The following is a 27,328-nucleotide window of genomic DNA, read 5'->3' on the forward strand; positions in this document are numbered from 1 at the left end:
TGTATTCAATTACATCGATTCCAAAGTCCAAACGCAGCCTTAGGTGTTTATAAGAGAGTACACGAAAAATAACACTCCGCGTAAGTATAAACACTCGGCTACGAATGTTTTTCTTGTAGTGGGAGCGACGCCAGTGGCTGCAAATGGCGGCACCAGGTTTAGAGGCCGGAGGAGTAATATCAGTTCTAATGCTCTATAATTTGGTAAAACCGGCTGTCCAACTATGCTCTAGCGCCCTATTATCAGTTCTTCCGCCCTATACGTCTGGATGCTAAATAATGTATGCCCATTCCGTTCCAAACATTGTTAACGTTCCACTACTACATAACTTAGTGTTGTCATTTACCTTGTGGATCTTGACATTGTCAGAATTAAGGTGCAGAATGTTGGAAGAGGAAGATGGCAAAAATTTAGTTGCTCAAAAACTCTCCTAGATAATGACATGGATGTTTCAAACCCGGACCGCAGAGCTCTTTCAAGTTTACACTAGCCAGCTTTGCACTGATCATCCACATGCTCAGTTTCATGGATCACTTACAAGCTCTGAGCTTGCTTGTGCTTGCCTCACTGGTTCAGCTCAGCGGCGCCGCCACCGTCCGCTCCGGCCACCGCTCACGCTCACCACATTGACTCCAGAGCGGCTTCACCAAGGCAAGAGCTGATGCGCCGGGCCGCACACCAGAAGCCGCCTCCAAGCGGCCACGGGGTTTTCCAGCTCGGAGGCCGGGGCCAAGGCTCCGCTCGGGCCAAGCCAAGTACCTCATGGAGCTCGCCATCGGGACGCTGCCGGTGCCGTTCATCACCCTCTTCGACACCGGCAGCGACCTCACCTGGACGCAGTGTCAGCCTTGCAAGCTCTGCTTCCCGCAGGACACGCCCGTCCCCACCGCCTCGTCCAGCTTTCCTCCCTCTGACAATGTCTCCAGCGCCGCGTGCCTGCCCGTCTGGATGCCCGTGGACTGCGCCCCTCAGCTCCCTCTGCGGCTACCGCTAACGCCTATGGCGACGACCTCGCCACTCGGTCCGGCGTCCCTGCACGGAGACGCTCCCACTGTTCGGCTCTGCCCGGCCAAGTCCCGGCCCCCTTTGCCGGAGCTGTCGCGTTCGGCTGCGGGAGAGACAACGGGGGCGACTGGTACAACTCCACCGGGCTGGTCGGCCTCGGTCGCGGGAGCCTGTCTCTCGTGGCGCAGCTAGGGTTCGAGAAGTTTTCCTACTGCCTCACCGACTTCTACAATACCAGCCTGGGTAGCCATGTCTTGTTCGGCTCCCTCGCCGAGCTGGCCCCGCCGCCGTGCAGTCGACGCCGCTTGTGCAGAGCCCGTAGAGTCCATCAGGTACTATGTCCCTCTCGAGGGCATATCGCTCGGCGACGCTCGCCTGCCGATCCCGAACCAATCCTTTGAGCTGCACGCCGACGGCACGGGTGGGATGATTGTGGACTCCGGCACCATCTTCACCGTCCTCGTGGAAAGTGCTTTCAGGGTGGTCGCCGACCACGTGGCCGAGGTGCTAGGCCAGCCGGCGCTCAACACGACGAGCCTGGAGAGCCTTTGCTTCCCGGCTCCTGCCGGTGTGCGGCAGCTCCCGGCCATGCCGGACATGGTGCTGCACTTTGCCGACGGTGCGGATATGAGGCTGCATGGGGGCAACTACATGTCCTTTAACGAAGAGAACTCCTCGTCCTGCTTAAGCATTGTTGGGACGACGTCGGCTTCGAGTTCGGTGCTGGGCAATTTCTAGCAAGAACATACAAATTTTTTATGACATCACCGTAGGGCAATTGTCATTTGTCCCCACCGACTGTAGTAAGCTCTATGGTGGCTCCAGAATTAATAGGATTGTGAAAGAACAAAAATCCTAGATACACGGACAGTTTACTGAAGAGGTAAATACATCCATGGTGCTTGAACTTGCTGTGGATGGTCACTTTAGTGTCTGAATTTGAGAAATACGCCAAACTGGTTCTAAAACTTGACACGAACATGCAAATACGGTGTTAATCCTGTCCGTAGACATAAAGTACGTCGACATGGATTCGTATGTGGCTGACATGGCACTGACATTGCAAGGGGCCCACTTGTAGCTATGAAACAGGATAACTTAGTAATCTATGACTCTATGATTAGTGGGCCCTCCGGTGAATAATTAGGAAAATTAACATAAAAATGCCCTAGACGGGAATCAAACCTGCAACATGACGCTTGGTCAATGCTTCCCTAGCCAACAAAACCAGAATTGTATTGACGATAATGATGGCCCTTCTGGCTTAATATGGTTGAACCAAAAACGGTCGAATACATCAACGGCTGAAGGTAGTGGCCCATTTTACACAGGCTATTTCTAATGTAAAAATTATGTAAATAATAATCATAATAATTAAAGTTAGATTCAAATATTCACGTGTAATAAATAACTACCTCATGCTACACAAATATCCGTGTGCAGACAAATAAATATACAGCGGTTTGCAATAAAATAATCATAATAATCAATGGGTATTAAAAAATGTTGTAAATACAAACATTTAAAATACACAGTCATGGATTATATTTAACAATTATATGAATAATTAAAATATATAGTAATGAAATAATATATGAATAATAACAATGTTTGTATAATATAAATAATATATTTCTTTTATATTACAGTTTTGTACATATTCTTTCAATTATTCAAACATTTTAATATTTATATGCATATTTTAAATGTTTGTATTTGCAAACATTTTTAAGTAGTCATGGGTTATACTTAAAATATTAACTAGCAATGTGCCCGTGCGTTGCAATGGATCCACAGTAAAATAATACTTGTCCACAAACTTGAAAAAAATACTCTAGTTTTGATATACATATATCACTAAAAATATATTATGTTTCACTCAGAAAAATTTCTCGGACTGGTTTGATGAGGTGAGGAAGAGATGTGGTTGGTTTCAAGATACTAAGGTGTTTTCTGGACATTGGAGCAGAGAAGTGAGCTATTTTTACAAAAAGGTCACAACTTACCTTACCGTTTTTAGATGTAGATCTAATAGTTAAAAATGACGGATGGCAGACACACCATCATCACCAACTGAATCTTTTATAGGAGTAGAGATTTCTAAACTATATATAAGTTAATATTTCTAAAAATTACAGTTTTAATAAGTTATTTTATTGTATACCTTTAGATATTTATATTTTGTGCACACTGATATTTGTGTGGCATGAGGTAATTATTAATAACACATGAATATCTGAATCTAACTTTTCTTATTATGATTATTATTTACTTAAAAAAATAACGTGTGTAAAATGAGCCACTGGCTGCAGTCCATTTATGGATAGAAGAGTTTTAGTTAAAATACATTAAGAATGAGGCTGTCTTAGTTATCAAATCATATTCTATGTTGTGGCTAGTGCGACCAGCTCACAAGCAGCAGGTTTGCTAGTTCAAGTCCTTTCCGGCGCATTTTTCATATTAATTTTGCTAACGTACTGACAGGCAGGCCCACTAATCATAGAGACAAATAGTATTCAAGTAATTGTGTTTTGTAGATATAAGTGGGTCCCATGCCATTTCGGTGCCACCTCAGCCATATACTGTGCCATGTCGACGCACTTTATGTCCATAGACCGGATTATCGCCGTATTTGCACATTCATGCCAAGTTTCAGAACCAATTCGGCGTATTTTTCAAGTTCAGGCACTAATGTGAACGTCCATGGCAAGTTAAAGCACCACCGGTGTATTTACCTCTTTACTGAACATAACAGGTTGTTTCCAAACTAATCTTCTCCCCCCTTAATTTTCAGTGGGGATGGGCCCGTCAGTTTATTTCTACCTAATCAAAATCAGCCAGGTAAGCCACTCTATAATACCCTGTAAAGATATTTCGTGCGTGTAACATTGCTCGTGAAAGAAACACTACATGAAACTTTTTGTACGCCAAGGAGTGTATTTCCACGGGCACTCGGCACAAATCACTACAGAAAAAAATACATCATCTTATGTTTTGTCGTAAACCGAGTGTAATTTGTTGGCCACTCGACTTATAATAGTGTACACGTTCCTGCCCTTGCTCAAAGCGGCGCCGTGGAGTGAGCTGTCAAGGACGCTGTGCAGGTGCAAAGTTCAGGCTGGAGCTCAACGCCCACCGGCCCACGTGGCAAGCTCTCTGGTCCTCACGGTGAGGAGACCATCCATATGTTTTCCAGAATGCTCCAGTGTCATTCACTGGTGTTTTCACTGCTGACTTGATTAACAAAGGGTTACTTTCTCAACGCCTGCAGAATTTCCACCATGGATGCATAAATGCATAATCCACCTCCTTGGTGGAGCTGGGAAGCTAATAGAAGCATTGGAGAAAATATCTGAAATGCACATGAGATGAGACCCAGCTCTGCAATTTGGGGATCCCTGCTAGCAGGCAGCCTGTATGGTTCATGATAGTAGTAAGTTTTTCTCTGCTCATCTGAGTGTTCTTAGCTAGAATATTATTTTGAGAGAGGTACGACTCGATTCTTATATTTTTAAGTCGAGAGGAATTGCCTGGTCTTCTTATATATTTTCCACTAACATGTCATACATGATTCACTCACTGGCTTTGCAGTAAGTTTCATTGAGGAAAGCCTTTCAGTAGCATTGATTCTGACCAGAAGCTCATAGTCATCGCTAGAACATGTAGGATGCAGAGCCATGATTTGAGCATAAAGGTTGCCTAATGTATGAAAAACTATATTAATTGTCTATATCCAAACAAGAATATGTAATGAAATAGACCAAACAAGAAGTGGTTGGTTGCATGAGAAATTAAATTAACTACTACTATATACATTGAATGGTCTAATATCAAAACAACAATTATAATGGTAAAGATAAGTTGAATGTCGGAAGATCCACGAGGTAGTTTTTTTCGATCGAAGGGGCCACACGGCCCCCATTTTCATTATGAAAATGGAGTTGTTTACAAGGCATCAAACCAACATTACATCATTGATCTAGAAGCCACGCCGGGATGCTCCAGCCTATCCAGCCTAATCATCACACCACTGATATATATCACCACATCAGGATGCTTCAATCTGCCCAAAACTAACCATGGAAGGGCCTAGTGCTACGCTAGCTATAAAGGTATCAACAGACTAAAGGACGATAACCAAATTAACATAAATGCTTTGAAGCCAGCAAGCATTTCCAGTGGCTAGCTTCACAAAATCCTTCTCACATGCGGCACCAAACCATGCCCTCCTCTGAAGATATCATGAGTCACCCTCACGATACGCCTAGACACCTGATGAAGCAAGCTTTGCACCCCTCTTTTCTGCAATTTTTTCCATGAGTCAAGTAGGGAACAAGCAAGAAAGATAATGTCAGTAGGATCTCTAGGCATAACACTTTGAAAACAGGATTTGTTCCTTTTTTCCATATAGACCACAAGAGAGCAGCAGTACCCAATAAAACAACTACTCTATCTTTGCCAGTATAGCTAGACAGCCAGTTCTGCCATAGGTCGAAAAAACATATTGGATCTCTCTGGCTCCCTAGAGCACATCCCACAATATTCCACAGGAACTTAGCTATGGAACAAGTGAAAAATAAATGGTTCACACTCTTCACAGTCACAAAATTCACAAAACTTAGCACCTTTCCAGCCTTTTTTACTCAGATTGTCCTTGGTCAGAATCCTATTTTTGATTACTAACCAAGATAATGCCTTAACTTTAAGAGGCATCTTCATCCTCCATAGTTTTTTAAAAGGGAAAACAACTTGTCTAGCTATAAGATAGTGATACCGAGATTTAACGGAAAAGCTATCGGAGTTTGTAAGTAACCATTTAACTTTGTCAGGCTTATCCGACAAAATCACCTGACCACACATATCAAGTAACTTATTCCACATATCAAGAGTCTCCCAATGTAAACATCTTCTGAACCTAATACAATTAAACTCCAAGGTAAATACTTTCGCAACAGTAACATGTTTGCAAAAGGTTAGATTATAAAGACGAGGAAAATCAAACAAAGAGGAGTATCCTTTATCCACACATCTTCCCAAAATCTAGTTTTACGTCCATCCCCCACAATTCTCTGACAACAGCTATAGAAAATATTCTTAACTTCTATTAAGCCATTCCAGAAGTGGGAGTTGTTAGGAGATGATTCACATTGAGTCAAAATTTTCTTCTTCAGATACTTTGCTCTAATCAACTCCTGCCAGTCCCCCTCCTCATTTTCTAGTCTCTAGAGCCACTTACAAAGAAGACTAACATTTTTAACATCTAGATTAGTAACCCCAGTCCTCCCTGGTCCCTAGGTTGGCACACATCATTCCAGTTGACCAGGTGGTACTTCCGCACTCCCTCCCTTTCTTGCCAAATCAAACGAGCTCGGAAAAAATCAAAGCGTTTACGCACACCTTTAGGCAATCTAAAGAAGGAAAGCATGTGACTAGGAACACTACTCAAGCAAGTCTCAGTAAGAATGAGTCTCTCTCCCATAGGAAGCAAGCTCCCTTGCCAGGTAGCTGCTTTCTTCTCACATTTCTCCTCAGCAGGTTTCCAATCGCTATTACTAAGTTTCTTATAGTGTAGAGGCATACCTAGGTAGCGAAAAGGAAAGGTTCCAATTGTGCAAGTAAAGATCTGAGCATATTTCTTCTGTCTTACTTCTGCCTCACCGAAGCAGTAAACCTCGCTTTTAAAAAATAATAATTTTTAGACCAGTCAAGTGCTCAAAGACACAAAGAATGATTTTAAGATTCCTAGCTCCTTCCAAGTCGCCCTCAAAACAAAAAATCGTGTCGTCAGCATATTGTAAAACAGAAAGGCCACCTTCATAAATCTGAGGGGCTAGACCTTTTATAAACCCTTGCTCCTGAGCCCTTCCAACCAGGGTCACCAGGACATCAGCAGCTATATTAAACAGCAAGGGGGAGAAGGGATCCCCCTGCCTTAGACCTTTTCTAGTAGTAAAATAGTTACCCAACATCTCATTTAAAGTAATAGCGACTTTCCCATCAACAATGGTTGACTTGGTCCACTGAATAAACTTTTCAGGGAACCCTTTCATTTCTAACACAGAAAGCATAAAGTCCCAGTTAATTTTATCGTAAGCTTTCTCAAAATCGACTTTAAAAAGCACACCACAGAGCTTGTTTCTATGAAGATAGTGCATGGTCTCATGCAACATTACTACATTATCCAACAAATAACGCCCTTTAATAAACGCTGTTTGGATCTTAGACACTATCTTGTCAGCAACTAACATAGCTCTAGTGTTCAAAACCTTGGTAAAAATCTTAAAAGGAACATTAAGCATACAGATAGGTCTATACATCTGAATCTTATCAGCCCCCCTGGCCTTTGGCAATCAATGTAACAACACCATAATTTAGCCTAGAGAGGTCCAATTTGCCATCAAAAAAATCATTAAACAGCTGAAGTATATCGGAACAAATTAAATCCCAAAATACTTGGTAAAATTTAACGGGCATTCCATCAGGGCGAGCCGCTCGATTACGTTTCATAGAGAAGGCATCAAGCTTGATCTCTTCCAAGGAGAATCTAGCAGTCAACATTTTCTTATCTTTAATATCTAAACAAGCAGGAACGGGAATATTTAGAGAGATAGGTAAAAGGTCTACATGACCAAAAGGCTCTTTATAGAACTTGGTAGCATAGTCCAATAGCTCCTTATCGCCCTGGATAATAACCCCATCTTGCACAAAACGAAAGATCTTGTTCTTTCTTTTCCTACTGCTCGCCTTAATCATAAAATATCTAGTGATGTTATTCCCTTCCCTGAGATCTCTCTCTTTAGAGCGTTGATACCATTTGATTTCCTCCTCTCTCAAAATCTTATTCAGACTACACTGAAGGTCTTTTCTAAGTTCATAGTTAGCTACTGATAACCCAGTTAGCTCACATCTCCTATCAAGATCATCTAGTTGAGAACTTAGAGTGTTTCTCTTTTTCCTATAAGCCCCCTCCACATTGAGATTCCATCCTTTCAGGCATCTTCTCAAATTCCTCATTTTCTGCATCCAAATGGCCAAATTATCCTTGCCATTCACATTAGAATGCCAAAATTTATTAACTACAGCAGCAATATCATCTCTGGTAAACCAACATAATTCAAAACAAAAAGGCTTACTAGCTGTAAGGGTTTTAACCCCGTTATGCATAAGCAAGGCTGCATGGTCAGAGACACCTCTAACCAGTGTCCTGACAGTAACTAGTGGAAATTTTAACTCCCAAGTGGGGCTAACTAAGATCCTATCCAACTTAACAAAAAGGGGATCAATCTGGCTATTCGACCAAGTAAAATTTCGCCCAGAAAGCTCAAGCTCCTTCAGGCCCCAATGCTCAATAATAGAATTGAAAAAAAAGACCATTTAGGAAGCTTCTTGGCCTTGTTCCTATCCTTGCTCCTCCTAATGATATTAAAATCGCCGCCAACAACAAAAGGATGATCATTACACCCAAGCATATGCACAAAATCAATCAAGAAATCTTCTTTGTCTCTGGAGTGAGCAGCTCCATGGACATTGACCAGATTCCATTTGAAACCCGTCCTCTTATCCATAAGAGTCATCCTAGTCAAGTATTTACTAGCTACACAGTATCTACTTCAAATAAATCTTCTCTAACCCCCATAAGCAAGCCACCCGAAGCACCAACAGATGGCTGCCAAAGCCAAATAAAGGTGAAACGACCGCTAACCCCTGCCAGCCACGGGTCAGCGAATGCGCGCTTTTTTGTTTCTTGAATACAAACAAATTCTAGCTTATGCTTCGAGATAGTTTCTGCAAGAAATCTTCTCTTTTCAGGTTCCCCTAATCCTCTAGCATTCCAAAAAATACCAGCCATAAAAAACTTTATATATAATCAGGTATCATTACCAACACTACAGCGAACCTTTGGTTTAACACTGAACGCACCAGTGCAAACCTTTCTTTTAGGTTTAAACAGAGAAGATAACATCAATATTTCCTCTCTTAGATCCTCATCCTCTTCGGAATCAGAACCAGAATCAGAATCAGAAGCTAAATTCTTAATAGCATCAGGGTCAAAACTATCCAGTTTTGACTCAGTATCATTATCTTTTCTATCCTCTTTCCTTAATTTGGCAGTAAATAGATCACTTCTAGACTTTTCTAATTCCTTAATCATAGAAATAGATCGCTCTATTTCCTCAGGACTCCTACCTAAGCTAACATCAATAGAACTAGTAATATGGGAAATAAAGCTAGGTACAGTATTTAAAATAGTAGGTACCGTGGTATCACCTGGGGTTATCTCGAGGTTTTTCTTTCTAACCATCTCTGTAGCTTTATCCATAGTTTGTCCTTCATCTTTTTTCTTGTTCCTGTCGCTCCTTCTTCTTGCTGCCTCGTCAGAAGCAGCTTTGTCCTTGGCCTTTTAAACTGTAGCAGCAGCCTCGACGAGTTTCATTTTGGTAGCATCAACTCCCCCGACAATATAAGGTAACGAGTTTTGTAACACACTTTCAGACATAACCACACAAGGGTTTTTCCTCAGACCACCATCTTTCCCCGTAGGTGCAGCAGTTCGAGTCAAATTCAGACACACAGGCTTTTTTTTAGATCAGAGTAGTACAGACTACTCAGAAGGAGCACTTAATTCGGCCAACATCAGGGATCGAAGACTCTGCGGAACATCTGCAATCACCAGTTGGTCACCTGTACTCCTAGTTAGAGCCGCCAAACCATGCGCCAGCTCATTACACTTCCTCTTCACATACTGGATTCTGTAAGCGGCAAATCTCTTCAACACATCTTTTATGTCCATGATGAGTCCATAGCAGTCCGAGCGGGGCGGAAGCTTTGAGTTTAATTCAGCAATGACGTTTTGATGATCCATCTCGAGCACCACCTCCCCATTATAATATTTTCTCATTGTCATGAGCCCGACCAGGGCAGCTCTAGCTTCTGCCTCTTCTACACTACTACAGACCGGCAGCTTTTTGCAGACTGAAAGAAATACTAGTCCTCTGTGGTCCCTAGCAATCACGCCAGCTGCGCTCTCTCCAGTTACAGCTTCAAAAGCGGCATCACAATTGATTTTGGTCGTTCCCCGGTTCGGCGCATACCACTTGTCGCCTTGGAGTGTTGGTCCCTCCAGGCGGGCTCCTCCATCCACTCCCGCCTTCTTGGAAACGCCATGACTATCATTGGTCCCAGCAGCTGACCTCAGGTCCTCCTCATACTTCTGCAGAAACAACACAGATCCCCTTATAGATTCTTTTCCATCATGGCGCATGCAGTCTTCCCTATGGTGCCAGCAACGCCATAGAAGTAACAATAACTTGGTGCGCACCTCTTTGAAGGAAATATGCCCTAGAGGCAATAATAATGTTATTATTTTATTTCCTTATATCATGATAAATGTTAATTATTCATGCTAGAATTGTATTATCCGGAAACATAATACTTGTGTGAATACATTGACAAACTAAAACGTCACTAGTATGCCTCTACTTGACTAGCTTGTTAATCAAAGATGGTTATGTTTCCTAACCATAGACATGTGTTGTCATTTGATTAATGGGATCACATTATTAGGAGAATGATGTGATTGACATGACCCATTCCATTAGCTTAGCACCAGATCGTTTAGTTTGTTGCTATTGCTTTCTTCATGACTTATACATGTTCCTATGACTATGAGATTATGCAACTCCCATTTGCCGGAGGAACACTTTGTGTGCTACCAAACGTCACAACGTAACTGGGTGATTATAAAGGAGCTCTACAGGTGTCTCCAAAGGTAAATGTTGGGTTGGCGTATTTCGAGATTAGGATTTGTCACTCCGATTGTCGGAGAGGTATCTCTGGACCCTCTCGGTAACGCACATCACATAAGCCTTGCAAGCATTGCAACTAATGAGTTAGTTGCGAGATGATGTATTATGAAACGAGTAAAGAGACTTGCCGGTAACGAGATTGAACTAGGTATTGAGATACCGACGATCGAATCTCGGGCAAGTAACATACCGATGACAAACGGAACAACGTATGTTGTTATGCGGTCTGACCGATAAAGATCTTCGTAGAATATGTGGGAGCCAATATGAGCATCCAGGTTCCGCTATTGGTTATTGACCGCAGACATGTCTTGGTCATGTCTACATTGTTCTCGAACCCGTAGGGTCCGCATGCTTAAGGTTTCGATGACAGTTATATTATGAGTTTATGAGTTTTGATGTACCGAAGTTAGTTCGGAGTCCCGGATGTGATCACGGACATGACGAGGAGTCTCGAAATGTCCGAGACATGAAGATTGATATATTGGACGGCTATATTCGGACATCGGAAGTGTTCCGAGTGATTTCGGAGAAAACCGGAGTGCCGGAGGGTTACCGGAACCCCCCCGGGAGAAGTAATGGGTCGTATGGGCCTTAGTGGAGAGAGAGAGAGAGGAGCAGCCAGGGTAGGCCGCGCGCCTCCTCCCCCTGGTCCGAATTGGACTAGGAGAGGGGGGGCGGCGCCCCCCTTTCCTTCTCCCACCCCCCTTTCCTTTCCCCCTCCTAGTAGGAGTAGGAAAGAGGGGAGTCCTACTCCTACTAGGAGGAGGACTCCTCCTCCTTGGCGCGCCATAGGGCCGGCCGGCCTCCTCCCCTTGCTCCTTTATATACGGGGGCAGGGGCACCCCTAGACACACAAGTTGATCCACGTGATCGTTTTCTTAGCCGTGTGCGGTGCCCCCTTCCACCATAATCCTCGATAATATTGTAGCGGTGCTTAGGCGAAGCCCTGCGACGGTAGAACATCAAAGATCGTCACCACGCCATCGTGCTGACGGAACTCTTCCCCGACACTTTGCTGGATCGGAGTCCGGGGATCGTCATCGAGCTGAACGTGTGCTAAAACTCAGAGGTGCCGTAATTTCGGTGCTTGATCGGTCGGGCCATGAAGACGTACGACTACATCAACCGCGTTGTCATAACGCTTCCGCTGTCGGTCGACAAGGGTACGTAGATCACACTCTCCCCTCTCGTTGCTATGCATCACCATGATCTTGCGTGTGCGTAGGATTTTTTTTTGAAATTACTACGTTCCCCAACAGTGGCATCCGAGCCTAGGTTTTATGTGTTGATGTTATACGCACGAGTAGAACACAAGTGAGTTGTGGGCGATATAAGTCATACTGCTTACCAGCATGTCATACTTTGGTTCGGCGGTATTGTTGGACGAAGCGGCCTGGACCGACATTACGCGTACGCTTATGCGAGACCGGTTCTCCCGACGTGCTTTGCACAAAGGTGGCTAGCGGGTGTGAGTTTCTCCAACTTTAGTTGAACCGAGTGTGGCTACGCCCGGTCCTTGCGAAGGTTAAAACAGCACCAACTTGACAAACTATCGTTGTGGTTTTGATGCGTAGGTAAGATTGGTTCTTACTTAAGCCCGTAGCAGCCACGTAAAACTTGCAACAACAAAGTAGAGAACGTCTAACTTGTTTTTGCAGGGCATGTTGTGATGTGATATGGTCAAGACATGATGCTAAATTTTATTGTATGAGATGATCATGTTTTGTAACCGAGTTATCGGCAACTGGCAGGAGCCATATGGTTGTCGCTTTAGTGTATGCAATGCAACTACGTTGTAATGCTTTACTTTATCACTAAGCGGTAGCGATAGTCGTGGAAGCATAAGATTGGCGAGACAACAACGATGCTACGATGGTGATCAAGGTGTCGCGCCGGTGACGATGGTGATCATGACGGTGCTTCGAAGATGGAGATCACAAGCACAAGATGATGATGGCCATATCATATCACTTATATTGATTGCATGTGATGTTTATCTTTTATGCATCTTATCTTGCTTTGATTGACGGTAGCATTTTAAGATGATCTCTCACTAATTATCAAGAAGTGTTCTCCCTGAGTATGCACCGTTGCGAAAGTTCTTCGTGCTGAGACACCACGTGATGATCGGGTGTGATAGGCTCTACGTTCAAATACAACGGGTGCAAAACAGTTGCACACGCGGAATAGTCAGGTTATACTTGACGAGCCAAGCATATACAGATATGGCCTCGGAACACGGAGACCGAAATGTCGAGCATGAATCATATAGTAGATATGATCAACATAGTGATGTTCACCAATGAAACTACTCCATCTCATGTGATGATCAGACATGGTTTAGTTGATTTGGATCACGTAATCACTTAGAAGATTAGAGGGATGTCTATCTAAGTGGGAGTTCTTTAGTAATATGATTAATTGAACCTAAATTTATCATGAACTTAGTACCTGATAGTATCTTGCTTGTTTATGTTTGGTTGTAGATAGATGGCCCGTGTTGTTGTTCCATTGAATTTTAATGTGTTCCTTGAGAAAGCAAAGTTGAAAGATGATGGTAGCAATTACACGGACTGGGTCCGTAACTTGAGGATTATCCTCATTGCTGCACAGAAGAATTACGTCCTGGAAGCACCGCTGGGTGCTAGGCCTACTACTGGAGCAACACCAGATGTTATGAACGTCTGGCAGAGCAAAGCTGATGACTACTCGATAGTTCAGTGTGCCATGCTTTACGGCTTAGAATTGGGACGTCAACGACGTTTTGAACGTCATGGAGCATATGAGATGTTCCAGGAGTTGAAGTTAATATTTCAAGCAAATGCCCGAATTGAGAGATATGAAGTCTCCAATAAGTTCTATAGCTGCAAGATGGAGGAGAACAGTTCTGTCAGTGAGCATATACTCAAAATGTCTGGGTATAATAATCACTTGATTCAATTGGGAGTTAATCTTCCAGATGATTGTGTCATTGACAGAATTCTCCAATCACTGCCACCTAGCTACAAGAGCTTCGTGATGAACTATAATATGCAAGGGATGAATAAGACTATTCCCGAGCTCTTCGCAATGCTGAAAGCTGCGGAGGTAGAAATCAAGAAGGAGCATCAAGTGTTGATGGTCAACAAGACCACTAGTTTCAAGAAAAATGGCAAAGGGAAGAAGAAGGGGAACTTCAAAAAGAACATCAAGCAAGTTGCTGCTCAAGAGAAGAAACCCAAACCTGGACCTAAGCCTGAAACTGAGTGCTTCTACTGCAAGCAGACTGGTCACTGGAAGCAGAACTGCCCCAAGTATTTGGCGGATAAGAAGGATGGCAAGGTGAACAAAGCTATATGTGATATACATGTTATTGATGTGTACCTTACTAATGCTTGCAGTAGCACCTGGGTATTTGATACTGGTTCTGTTGCTAACATTTGCAACTCGAAACAGGGACTACGGATTAAGCGAAGATTGGCTAAGGATGAGGTGACGATGCGCGTGGGAAATGGTTCCAAAGTCGATGTGATCGCGGTCGGCACGCTACCTCTACATCTACCTTAGGGATTAGTATTAGACCTAAATAATTGTTATTTGGTGCCAGCGTTGAGCATGAACATTATATCTGGATCTTGTTTGATGCGATACGGTTATTCATTTAAATCAGAGAATAATGGTTGTTCTATTTATATGAGTAATATCTTTTATGGTCATGCACCCTTAAAGAGTGGTCTATTCTTATTAAATCTCGATAGTAGTGACACACATATTCATAATGTTGAAGCCAAAAGATGTAGAGTTGATAATGATAGTGCAACTTATTTGTGGCACTGCCGTTTGGGTCATATCGGTGTAAAGCGCATGAAGAAACTCCATACCGATGGACTTTTGGAACCACTTGATTATGAATCGCTTGGTACTTGCGAACCATGCCTTATGGTTAAGATGACAAAAACACCGTTCTCCGGTACTATGGAGAGAGCAACAGATTTGTTGGAAATCATACATACAGATGTATGTGGTCCAATGAATGTTGAGGCTCGTGGCGGATATCGTTATTTTCTCACCTTCACAGATGACTTAAGCAGATATGGGTATATCTACTTAATGAAACATAAGTCTGAAACATTTGAAAAGTTCAAAGAATTTCAGATGAAGTTGAAAATCATCGTAACAAGAAAATAAAATTCCTACGATCTGATCGTGGAGGAGAATATTTGAGTTACGAGTTTGGTGTACATTTGAAACAATGCGGAATAGTTTCGCAACTCACGCCACCCGGAACACCACAGCGTAATGGTGGGTCCGAACGTCGTAATCGTACTTTACTTGATATGGTGCGATCTATGATGTCTCTTACTGGTTTACCGCTATCATTTTGGGGTTATGCTCTAGAGATGGCCGCATTCACGTTAAATAGGGCACCATCAAAATCCATTGAGACGACGCCTTATGAACTGTGGTTTGGCAAGAAACCAAAGTTGTCGTTTCTGAAAGTTTGGGGTTGCGATGCTTATGTGAAAAAGTTTCAACCTGATAAGCTCGAACCCAAATCGGAGAAATGTGTCTTCATAGGATATCCAAAGGAAACTATTGGATACACCTTCTATCACAGATCCGAAGGCAAGACTTTTGTTGCTAAATTCGGAAATTTTCTAGAGAATGAGTTTCTCTCGAAAAAAGTGAGTGGGAGGAAAGTAGAACTTGACGAGGTAACTGTACCTGCTCCCTTATTGGAAAGTAGCACATCACAGAAACCAGTTTCTGTGACACCTGCACCAATTAGTGAGGAAGCTAATGATGATGATCATGAAACTTCACAACAAGATACTACTGAACCTCGTAGATCAACCAGAGTAAGATCCGCACCAGAGTGGTACGGTAATCCTGTTCTGGAAATCATGCTACTAGATCATGATGAACCTATGAACTATGGAGAAGCGATGGTGAGCCCAGATTCCGCAAAATGGCTTGAAGCCATGAAATCTGAGATGGGATCATGTATGAGAACAAAGTATGGACTTTGGTTGACTTGCCCAAAGATCGGCAAGCAATTGAGAATAAATGGATCTTCAAGAAGAAGACTGACGCTGACGGTAATGTTACTGTCTACAAAGCTCGACTTGTCGCAAAAGGTTTTCGACAAGTTCAAGGGATTGACTACGATGAGACCTTCTCACCCGTAGCGATGCTTAAGTCTGTCCGAATCATGTTAGCAATTGCCGCATTTTATAATTATGAAATTTGGCAAATGGATGTCAAAACTGCATTCCTAAATGGATTTCTGAAGAAGAGTTGTATATGATGCAACCGGAAGGTTTGTCGATCCAAAGGGAGCTAACAAAGTGTGAAAGCTCCAGTGATCCATTTATGGACTGGTGCAAGCTTCTCGGAGTTGGAATAAACTCTTTGATAGTGTGATCAAAGCATTTGGTTTTGTACAGACTTTTGGAGAAGCATGTATTTACAAGAAAGTGAGTGGGTGCTCTATAGCATTTCTGATATTATATGTAGATGACATATTACTAATCGGAAATGATATAGAATTTCTGGATAGCATAAAGGGATACTTGAATAAGAGTTTTTCAATGAAAGACCTCGGTGAAGCTGCTTACATATTAGGCATTAAGATATATAGAGATAGATCAAGACGCTTAATTGGACTTTCACAAAGCACATACCTTGACAAAATTTTGAAAAAGTTCAAAATGGATCAAGCAAAGAAAGGATTCTTGCCTGTGTTACAAGGTGTGAAATCGAGTAAGACTCAATGCCCGACCAATGCAGAAGATAGAGACAAAATGAAAGATGTTCCCTATGCTTCAGCCATAGGATCTATCATGTATGCAATGCTGTGTACTAGACCTGATGTGTGTCTTGCTATAAGTCTAGCAGGGAGGTACCAAAGTAATCCAGGGGTGGATCACTGGACAGCAGTCAAGAACATCCTGAAATACCTGAAAAGGACTAAGGATATGTTTCTCATATATGGAGGTGACAAAGAGCTCATCGTAAATGGTTACGTTGATGCAAGATTTGACACTGATTCGGACGATTCTAAATCGCAAACCGGATACGTGTTTACATTAAACGGTGGAGTTGTCAGTTGGTGCAGTTCTAAACAAAGCGTTGTGGTGGGATGTACATGTGAAGCGGAGTACATAGCTGCTTCGGAAGCAGCAAACGAAGGAGTCTGGATGAAGGAGTTCATATCCGATTTAGTTGTCATACCTAGTGCATCGGGTCCAATGAAAAACTTTTGTGACAATACTGGTGCAATTGCCTTGGCAAAGGAATCCAGATTTCACAAGAGAACCAAGCACATCAAGAGACGCTTCAATTCCATCCGGGATCTAGTCCAGGTGGGAGACATAGATATTTGCAAGATACATACGGATCTGAATATTGCAGACCCGTTGACTAAGCCTCTTCCACGAGCAAAACATGATCAGCACCAAATCTCCATGGGTGTTAGAATCATTACTGTGTAATCTAGATTATTGACTCTAGTGCAAGTGGGAGACTGAAGGAAATATGCCCTAGAGGCAATAATAATGTTATTATTTTATTTCCTTATATCATGATAAATGTTTATTATTCATACTAGAATTGTATTATCCGGAAACATAATACTTATGAGTTTATGAGTTTTGATGTACCGAAGTTAGTTCAGAGTCCCGGATGTGATCACGTACATGACGAGGAGTCTCGAAATGGTTGAGACATAAAGATTGATATATTGGACGGCTATATTCGGACACCTGAAGTGTTCTGAGTGATTTCGGAGAAAACCGGAGTGCCGGAGGGTTACCGGAACCCCCCCCCCCGGGAGAAGTAATGGGCCGTATGGGCCTTAGTGGAGAGAGAGAGAGGAGCAGCCAGGGTGGGCCACGCGCCTCCTCCCCCCTGGTCCGAATTGGACTAGGAGAGGGGGGGCGGCGCCCCCCTTTCCTCCTCCCTCCCCCCTTTCCTTTCCCCCTTCTAGTAGGAGTAGGAAAGAGCGGAGTCCTACTCCTACTAGGGGGAGGACTCCTCCTCCTTGGCGCGCCATAGGGCCGGCCGGCCTCCTCCCCTTGCTCCTTTATATACGGGGGCAGGGGGCACCCCTAGACACACAAGTTGATCCACGTGATCGTTTTCTTAGCCGTGTGCGGTGCCCCCTTCCACCATAATCCTCGATAATATTGTAGCAGTGCTTAGGCGAAGCCCTGCGACGGTAGAACATCAAAGATTGTCACCACGCCGTCGTGCTGACGGAACTCTTCCCCGACACTTTGCTGGATCGGAGTCCGGGGATCGTCATCGAGCTGAACGTGTGCTAAAACTCGGAGGTGCCGTAATTTCGGTGCTTGATCGGTCGGGCCGTGAAGACATACAACTACATCAACCGCGTTGTCATAACGCTTCCGCTGTCGGTCTACAAGGGTACGTAGATCACACTCTCCCCTCTCGTTGCTATGCATCACCATGATCTTGCGTGTGCGTAGGAATTTTTTTGAAATTACTATGTTCCCCAACACTCTTCGTTTTCCGCATCGAGGGCCACTTGTAGCCAGTCTGTTCCGGTATTTCTTAGCTTTTGCTCAGCCGGTAACACCCAGATCTTCCTCATCTCTGCTCTCAAGGCCCGGCTTTTGGTACAAGTTATGACTGCATGGTGTTCATCCTCCTCACCATTTCCACAAATGCTGCATGTGGCATCCACTTCCAAGGTTCTCTTCCATTTATTTTTCTTGGTAGCCAGAGTATTTGTCGCAATCCTCCATGCAAAGATACAGACCTTACCGGGGACCTTTGCCTTCCAAATAAGATCCCAAATGCTTCTGTCATACGGTTCCTGGTAGAGCTCGAAGGATTCTGAGCCGACTGATCCTGTATGGCCGCAGCCAGCTTGTAGGCGCTCTTAACCGAGAAAACACCGTTTTTCTCATGGTGCCAGGCAATACAATCGCCTACCTCCGAGGCTGGAATGCTGAGTTTGCATATCTCATCAGCATCGAAGGGGTGGAAAATTTGTCTGATGAGCATTTCATTCCATGCTTTCCTATCTGGTACCATGAGTTGGTTAACCCATCTGATCCGGGAACGCCTCACAAAAGCGGCTGTCATGAGGCCTTCCTTTCTCGGGATCCATTGATCCCTTTGGATCTGTATACTTTTTCCATCTCCCACCCTCCATATAAGCCCCTTCTTCAATAGTTCCAAGCCGAACTCAATAGCTCGCCACACCGGTGAGGCATCATGTGCAAACACCGTATCCAGCAGATTTCCATTAGGGTAGTATTTAGATTTTAGCACTCTCGCACACAGACTATCTGGCTTTTGCAGGAGCCTCCAACCTTGCTTGGCCAGTAGTGCTTGGTTAAACAAATGCATGTCCCTGAAGCCAATGCCCCTGGCTCTTTTTGGTTTTGTCATACGATCCCAAGACATCCAATGTACCTTTCTCTGTCCCTCCGTGTCACCCCACCAGAAGTCTCTAATCATTTTCTCGTATTTGTCACAAAAGCCTTTGGAGAGCAAGAAGACACTCATGGTGAAAGTTGGGAGTGCCTGCACAACTGATTTCACATGAACTTCTTTTGCACCAAAGGACATAAACTTCTCAGACCAATCGCTGCATCTCTTACCAAATCTATCCAAAATAGGCTGAAATTGATCCTCCTTCATCCTCCCCTCAGGAGTAGGTAAGCCTAGGTATTTGCTTTTGAAAGAAACCGAAACCACACCCAGGATGTTCTTTATTGCCTCTCTTCTTTCCGGTGGGCAGATTTCGTTGAACAGTAGAGAGCATTTGTTAGAACTGAGAAGCTGCCTGGTGCACCTTTGGAAAGTATCCAACACTTTCTTGATCGTTGCGGCTTGTTTTGGCACCGCTTTAAAGAAAATCAAGCTATCATCCACAAAAAGTAGATTTGAAATGCCCGGGCTATTTCTAGCAATCTTGATAGCTTGATAGGGTTGATATTGTTCTCGGCCAGCTCCTTCTTCAGCAAAAGCACCAAACCATCTACAATAAAGAGGAAAAGATAAGGACTTAACGGGTCCCCTTGCCGCAACCCCCGGGAGGGTAAGAACGGCTCCATCAGCTCTCCATTGCACTTCACCGAGTATCTCACTGATTTGACACATTGCATCACCCATTGAGTCCATTTGGAGCAGAAACCAACTTTCTGGAGCACCCCTTCCAAAAAACCCCAATCCACTCTGTCATAAGCCTTGGCTAGGTCCAGTTTGTAAGCGCAGTAGTTGTCGTTCACATTCATGCAGTGTTGTATCTTATGGAAACATTCAAAGGCAATGATGGCATTATCCATAATCATTCTGCCCGGTATGAAAGCGCTCTGGGTTTCCGAGGTGATCTCGTTTAGAATAGGACGCAGACGATTTACAAGACACTTGGAGATGACCTTGTATATGGCGTTGCACAAACTGATAGGTCTGAAATCGTTAAGAGACTGCGGGTCTTTTCCTTTTGGGATAAGCACGATCACTGTGTCATTTATTCCTTCAGGCATGACACTATCCACAAAGAAACTCCGAACGCTCTTGATCACATCATCCTTCATATCTCCCCGGTTTCTTTGGAAGAAACGAGATGGTAACCCGTCCGGTCCAGGTGCTTTTAGAGGGCCAATCTGAAAAAGAGCATCGCTAATTTCCTCGTTAGAGAATGGCTTTGTTAGATCTTTGTTCATGTCACCCAAAACCCTAGTTGTCACCAGCTCAAAGATATCCATTGGGTCGGTGTTCTCCTCACAAGTGTACAGGTTGCAAAAAAAAGGCCTTCGTTGTTGCATGCAGACCGCTAGTGTCCTTGACCCAATTGCCATCTGTGTCTCGTAATTTTTGAATAGCATTCTTCTTCTGACGCCAAGTAGCTTCCCGCTGAAACCACTTCGTATTCCTATCCCCCTCACGCAGGTATGTCACGCTAGATCTCTGTCTCCACATTAATTCCTCTCTTAGGAGCAGCTCGTCTAGGTCCTTTGAGAGCTTGGCTGCTTCCACCTCCAGAGCAGCCGTTGGGGTGGCACACCAGATTCTTCTTAACCTTTTCCTAATTTCTGCTGTCTTCCTTTGTACCGAGCCAAAATCTCGCTTGGCCCATTCAGACAGCTCCTTTTGCATGTTCTGCAGTTTTGCGCCTATCATACGTAAACTGGCGGCCGGCCCGAACTTGCCCCAAGATGCAGTTATAGTTGGCTGAAGCGACTCCGCCCTTTCCCACATCTCCTCGTATCTAAAGTTGCTCTGTCTGCCCTGTTCCACCGGCCTCCATTCTTTCCTGTGCCCCATCCTCAGAATAATAGGGAGATGATCTGAGCGCGAAGAACAAATATGATCCACGGATGCGTTTTTGAACAGGTCTGACCATGACGGAGACGCGACGAACCTGTCCAGCCTCGCTCGGACATTGCTGTTGCCCTGCTGCTTATTATTGTAGGTCCATCCCGGCCCTTTGAATCCCAGATTGAAGAGATTACAGTCGGACAACACCTCCCTGAAATTGCACATATATCTTTCTGACCTCTTAGCGGCTGAAAAAAGTTCAGACTGCCACATACTTTCATTCAAATCCCCGGTCATGAGACACGGCAAGTTGCTTGTATCTTTGATTCTTCTCAGGAGTAACCACATGTGATGACGCTCATGTGCTTTAGGTTCCCCATAAACAAAAGTTCCCCTCCATTGGGGGCCATGAACATCAAGTCTGACCAACACATCAATATACTCGTCCCCACGGCAATCTTTTTTATTTCCACACTATCATCATAGAATAGAGCAATGCCGGCACCTTTACCAATGCCGGGTTGCGTGATACAATGGAGGAGACCCAGCCTCCACTTTAGGTTTGTGACAAACTTGTTATTCTGCCGCGTTTCAGTAAGGAAGACGAGCTTGGGCTTATGTGTGTGTACAAGACACACTAGTTCTTGAACTGTACGAGGTTGCCCGAGGCCTCGACAGTTCCAGCTCATGATCGTCATGGCTTCCTGGTGGGCGCCGCCCTTGGCACCCACCAGGTTCGCGGGAGCCCCCTGCCCGGTCGCTTCCTTGCTGTCCGCAGATCCCTCTTTCACCATACCAGCCGCCCACACCTTCCTGAACTTGTCCGGTCCCCCATCAGACTCAGCCTCCACTGGAGCTTCGACAACAAGCTCATCATGCCCACCCCTTTTTCCCAGAATCGAGTGCACCTGTCCGGCTCTTTTCTTTGACCTGTTGTCCTTTATCACCCTACCGTTGAACAAGCCCTCCACCGTCCACACAGTCTGCTGCTTTGTGAAGCGAGGAACTGGCCCAAAACCAGGAGGGACTAGCAGCTCCATAGTGGTCTCTCCCACATCCTCACCGACCTTTGTGCCTTCGCTCTTGGGCACCACATCGCTGCCCTCTTCCAGGGCCGGATAAGCCTGCGCCTGCGCCAGTCCAAGCTCGAGGTTGACCATGGGAGCTTTTCCATCTGACTTGCTTGGAACTGATTTCTCCACAGCGTCGGCCTGACCTTTCGTCTGATCCGCCCCAATGGTACGAGGGGGTAGGCTCTGATCCAGCAGGGCACCCACTCCTCCAGAAAGGGGCGTGCTCGCCACGGTTTGCCTGGTAACGATCCCGACCCCATCAGGTTTCTTGGTCAATGTTGGTGTAGATGACCTTGGGGGGCCGCTATCATCATAGACCCTGAGAGCACTTACAGCAGCAATAGCCGCCTGCACTTGCGGGTTTAGCAGCACCTCCTCCGGGATCTTCTCGCAGGCCCTCTTCCCATGGCTTGGGCTCTTCCCTTTGTGAAATTCTCTCCCAAAACTAAGGAGGCGACGCGCGCTATTCGCCACAGGAGCCACATAGCCCCCTCTACTATTGCTTTTCTTATATGGGGAGGCACGCATTGTTGCCGTGAACCTCATCTCATGGAGGTCCTCCGGCAACTTACAGTCGCGTTGGCCATGCCCAAGATACCCGCAGTAACCACAAAAACGCGGCACCCTTTCATACTTAACCTCTAGAGAGAACACCTTATCGCTAGGTTTATCACGGGATTTTATCCTATCTCTGAGGGGCTCATCAACATCATGATTGATGCGGATCCTAATGAAGTCTCCCCATATCTTGCCCCTGCTATCAATATCTACTTCCAAAACCTCTCCCAGCTCCGCTCCGAGTTTCCACGCGACACCTTCATCGAGCATAATGGGGGGAACATCATGGACACGCACCCAGATGGGCATGGGTGCAACCTCCACCTCGCCCGGCGGGGCGCCGCCATCCACCGTAACCATGAGGAAGGCATCCCCCTGGTGAGTCCATGGGCCGTTGTTGAGGATGAATCGCCGGTTCCCCTCCCGCTCAAACTCGATGAGGAAGCGGTTGTTCTTCAGGGGCTTGTAGTCCATGCCCCCGTGGAGACCCCACTTGCCCTTGAGCTCTCCGAAGAGCCCTTCATTGCTATAGGGCAGGGGCGAGAAGAAGAGCCCTACAGCAACCCACCGGTAGTTCATGGCAGATCGCTCCTTCGTCAGGTCCAACTCCACCACCCCCTCACCACAGGGGGCGTAGCGGGTCGGGAATCTTTGGGCAATGATGTCACTGCCCGCCCCAAGCCTCCTCATCGAAGCCCTGTCTCCCTGGCTGCGGGAGTTGTCGCCGCGGAGCAGGGCCCCGGTTATGTTCCTCCCGCCTGCGAGGCCGGGACCAGCCTCACCTTCCATGGGGGCCTTGTCTTTCCGGGACTCCATGTTCGGCATCACTGTTGGTTTAGCGAAAGCGTACAGCGCGCCAGCAGACAGAAGAGAGGCGAGATGTGTGTGTTCTTCCAGCTCGCCTCCTCTTTTTAAACAAGCCTCTACCCAATTTGCTCCCAGCGATTCCGTGATCCTTGTGGGTGATATCTTTCCTTCCTCTTGATTCCTTGCCCTGCCGTCCGATGCTGGTGATCCTTTGAGCTTATCTGGGGGATCCCTATCCTTTGAACAGAATGATTCTGGATCCGAAACCCTAGAGACTTTCCTTCCCCTCCCTTGATCCAGACCTTTCCTCATGGCTTGCAATCTCTCCCCGATCCTTTTCATGGCTACACCATCAATTGCACGTACCTTCCCCACGATCCCAGATCGGAACACGCCGATCTTCTCCTTTTCCATGCCGATCTGCTTACTCTCTTTCCTCATTCGCAGCCATGCCTCGCGGAGCCTCAACAGGCCCACTGCCGGCTCCGAATCCCTACCACCCTCGGTGACTCTATCCTCTCTTCTCCAGTCGCCGGGGTTGTCCGTCGGCGGCCGGCCCCTCGGGTAGTTGGGCGTCGCCCTACTGTCGCCTCGACAGGGGCTCCGTAATTTTCGGTGTCCATCCTTACTATTCCTATGATGATTTCATCAATGTAGAAAATGTACCGGCTCAGGCTCTAGACACACAGGCTTTTCATTCTCTTTATCAATGTCATTTTGTACTTCATCAGGATCATCACCAAGCATCTCTCTGTCAACTGCCTCATTGATCTCACCAATTCTTTGTGTACCAATGCCAAGTCGCCTCGCAAAGTCATCAGGGTCCTGTGTACAATCAAATTCATCTTCTTTCTGATAATCTACATCATTGTAAAGTCCTCCAGCACAGCTGAGTCTTTGGCGAATTTAGCATTAACTTGTTCCACTCCGGAGAGTAGTTTCTCATTTGACATTTTTTTCTCAAGCAGTTTTTTCCTAGTCTCTCTCTCAGCAATCAAGTTCATGTCAACTTCATACTGGCTAGAAATAACTTCTTCCCTGTGTGTATCTTCATCATAAGCTGCACTTGTATCTACATGTAGTTGATTCCTCGGAGATTTACTGCATCCAACATCATCTCCATTTGCCTTATCTCTAGGTCGTTTTTTAGCAACACTAGCATTCGCGGCAATATTTCTCGGAGGTAGTTCTCCATAGTCGGAGATGAACATCCACGAGGTAGTTCATGTAAACCTCGGAGATGAACATCCACGAGGTAGTTTTCCATAGTCGACTCGCGTATCACCTTATTTTAGAAGACCCTCGCCAAGACGCCGATAAAGTTGAAGCTATCCATGTACATTGGTATCGCAACACAAACGTACTCGTCGCGGCTATACTTCATCATCATATTTTTTATCTCATCCACCAAAAAACCGCACAACATGGCAGTGGAGATGCAAGCGAATAAGGTGCTGATTTTCCCAGTCTATCAAGTGATGTTCATCCCTAGTTAGAATTAATTCACTAGGGCCAAGGGGGGTCGTGCCCCCCCTACCGTAGAGAAATTATGTGAAATATCATTAGTTGTATTAGTTGCTAAGCTAAAATTTTAAGGATTGTCCCTTTTGGCCCCTCTCAACTCTACTTTGCCTAATGTCCAAACAAGAATTATAATTGTAAAGATAAGTTGACATATTCTTCGTGTCATTGACGAGAAAACCGCACAACACAACGGTGGAGATGCAAGCGAATAAGGTGCTGCTAATTGTCCCAATCTACCAAGTGATCCGAACCAAACCTTCGAGCTGCACGCCGACGACACGGGTGGGATGATTGTGGACTCCGACGCCATCTTCATGGTCCTTGTGGAGAGTGCTTTCAGGGTGGTCGCCAACCACGTGGCCCAGGTGCTCGACCAGCCGCCGCTCAACACAACGAGCCTGGAGAGACCTTGCTTCCCGGCTCCTGCCGATGAGCGGCAGCTCCCGGCCATGCCGGACATGGTGTTGCACTTCGCCGGCGGTGCGGATATGAGGCTGCATGGGGGCAACTACGGGCCTGTTTGGTTCATGGCTAACTTTGCCACAACTAAGCTTAGGCAAAGTGTGGCTGCCACAAAAAAGTGTGTCTCACAAAATGGCCACCACAAGTGTGGTAAGATTGGACAAAAAGTTGAGCCTATGACATGTAGACCAAGTGGCTAGAAAAGTGTGACAAACCACAAGTGTGGCAATAAACCAAACACATGCCTAAGCTATTGTGGCACGACTAAGGTTAGGCATGGCAAGCTTAGGCTGCAAACCAAACAGGCCCTACATGTCCTTTAACGAAGAGGACTCCTCATTCTGCTTAAACATTGTTGGGGCCACGTCGGCTTCGAGTTCGGTGCTGGGCAATTTCCAGCAACACAACATACAGATGTTGTTTGACATCATCGTAGGGCAATTGTCATTTGTCCCCACCGATTGTAGCAAGCTCTGAGGTTTACCTGTACTTTATTAAACGATGCACTATTTTTTCATGCATGGCAGCATGAGATCAAATGATATCCAATCAAAACACTTCCATGAATAAAGGGGTGGCTCTGGAATTAATAGGATTGTAAGAAACACTACATGAAAAAATTTGTATGCCGAGGAGTGTACTAGTATTTCCTAGGGCGCTCAGCACAAAGCATTTCAGAAAAAGAAAATATTGACTTGTGTTTTGTCGTAATCTGAGTGTAATTTGTTGGCCATTCGACTTACAAGAGCGTAAGTTGAGGGCAACCCTAACACAAGAAAAACGAAGGACCCTTGTCTGACACCATCGTACACCAAGCAAAGTTTGAGAAACACTCGATTAGAGCATCTCCAGCCATTCGGCCCCCAAAGGACGCTTTTGGGCGAAAAATAGCGCCTCTTTGGGGCCTGTCGATGATAATTTGGGTGTGGGGGCGAACCGATTCCCAGCCGAGAGCGCACCAGCATGGACAAAATCTTTTTCTAAAACCACAAATTCAACGAAGTTCAATAACGTTTGGACAAAATATAGGCGATTTCATTAATATTTGGCAAATTTTTACATAGATAATAAACATTAAAAACTACTCCAAGTTCATGACGAGGAGTTTGTAGAAGGCGGTGTAGTCGTCGCCGTCGTCGTCGTCACGGTCGCTCGGCGGCCCGTCCTTCGGGGCGCCGTCCTTGCTGCAGCCCTGCCCTGGGTCGCCGCAGCGGACCGGATGGCTCGGCACAACAACCTCGTCGTCGTTGTCAGAGAGCACGTCGACGCCGGCCTTGTCGCGGCCGCGGCGCTGCGCGGCGATCTCCTCCAGAGCGCGGCACTGGCGCTCCATCTCATACTACACGTAGTCCTGACGCGACCATAGGAGGCCGCTCTCCAGGTCTGGGGCCATGTCCTTGTGCTCCTTCTTCACGGGGAGGAGCTTCGCCGGCTCCTTCTTCGGCTTGACCAGGTAGGAGGGGGGGGGGGAAGGGGGGGGGGGTGACTCGGTCGGGGGCGCCCAGCCGCGGGTGCGCCGACGGAGTGGCGTCTCCTGCGGCTCGGGCTTGACGGGGAGGAGTGTCGTCTACCCGGAGCAGCGGTAACCCAAGGGCGACGAGGATGTCATGTCTATGCGCCTCGGCGTTCAGGAGCTTCCCCGGCGGCGAGAGAAGGAGGGCGTCGGGTACTCGAGCGACGGCTCATTGCCACTCTCGATGTGCGCGAGCACGGCGGAGAGGGCCCTTCCCAGTGCGCCCCTCCATAGATGGCGGCCCTCCGCGTTGTGGCGCCCCCCGACGCTGGGGCGCCGTTGGTGGACGCCAGCTCTCGACG

The 27,328-nt window shown here is 45.8% G+C and overlaps 1 pseudogene; it reads left to right on the forward strand.

Annotated features, from left to right (window-relative positions):
- The first annotated feature begins 513 nt into the window (after positions 1-513).
- LOC125548058 lies at positions 514-25,990 on the forward strand (annotated as a pseudogene).
- The last annotated feature ends 1,338 nt before the right edge of the window (positions 25,991-27,328 follow it).

Source organism: Triticum urartu, chromosome 3 (assembly GCF_003073215.2).
Source record: "Triticum urartu cultivar G1812 chromosome 3, Tu2.1, whole genome shotgun sequence".
Lineage (NCBI taxonomy): Eukaryota > Viridiplantae > Streptophyta > Magnoliopsida > Poales > Poaceae > Triticum > Triticum urartu.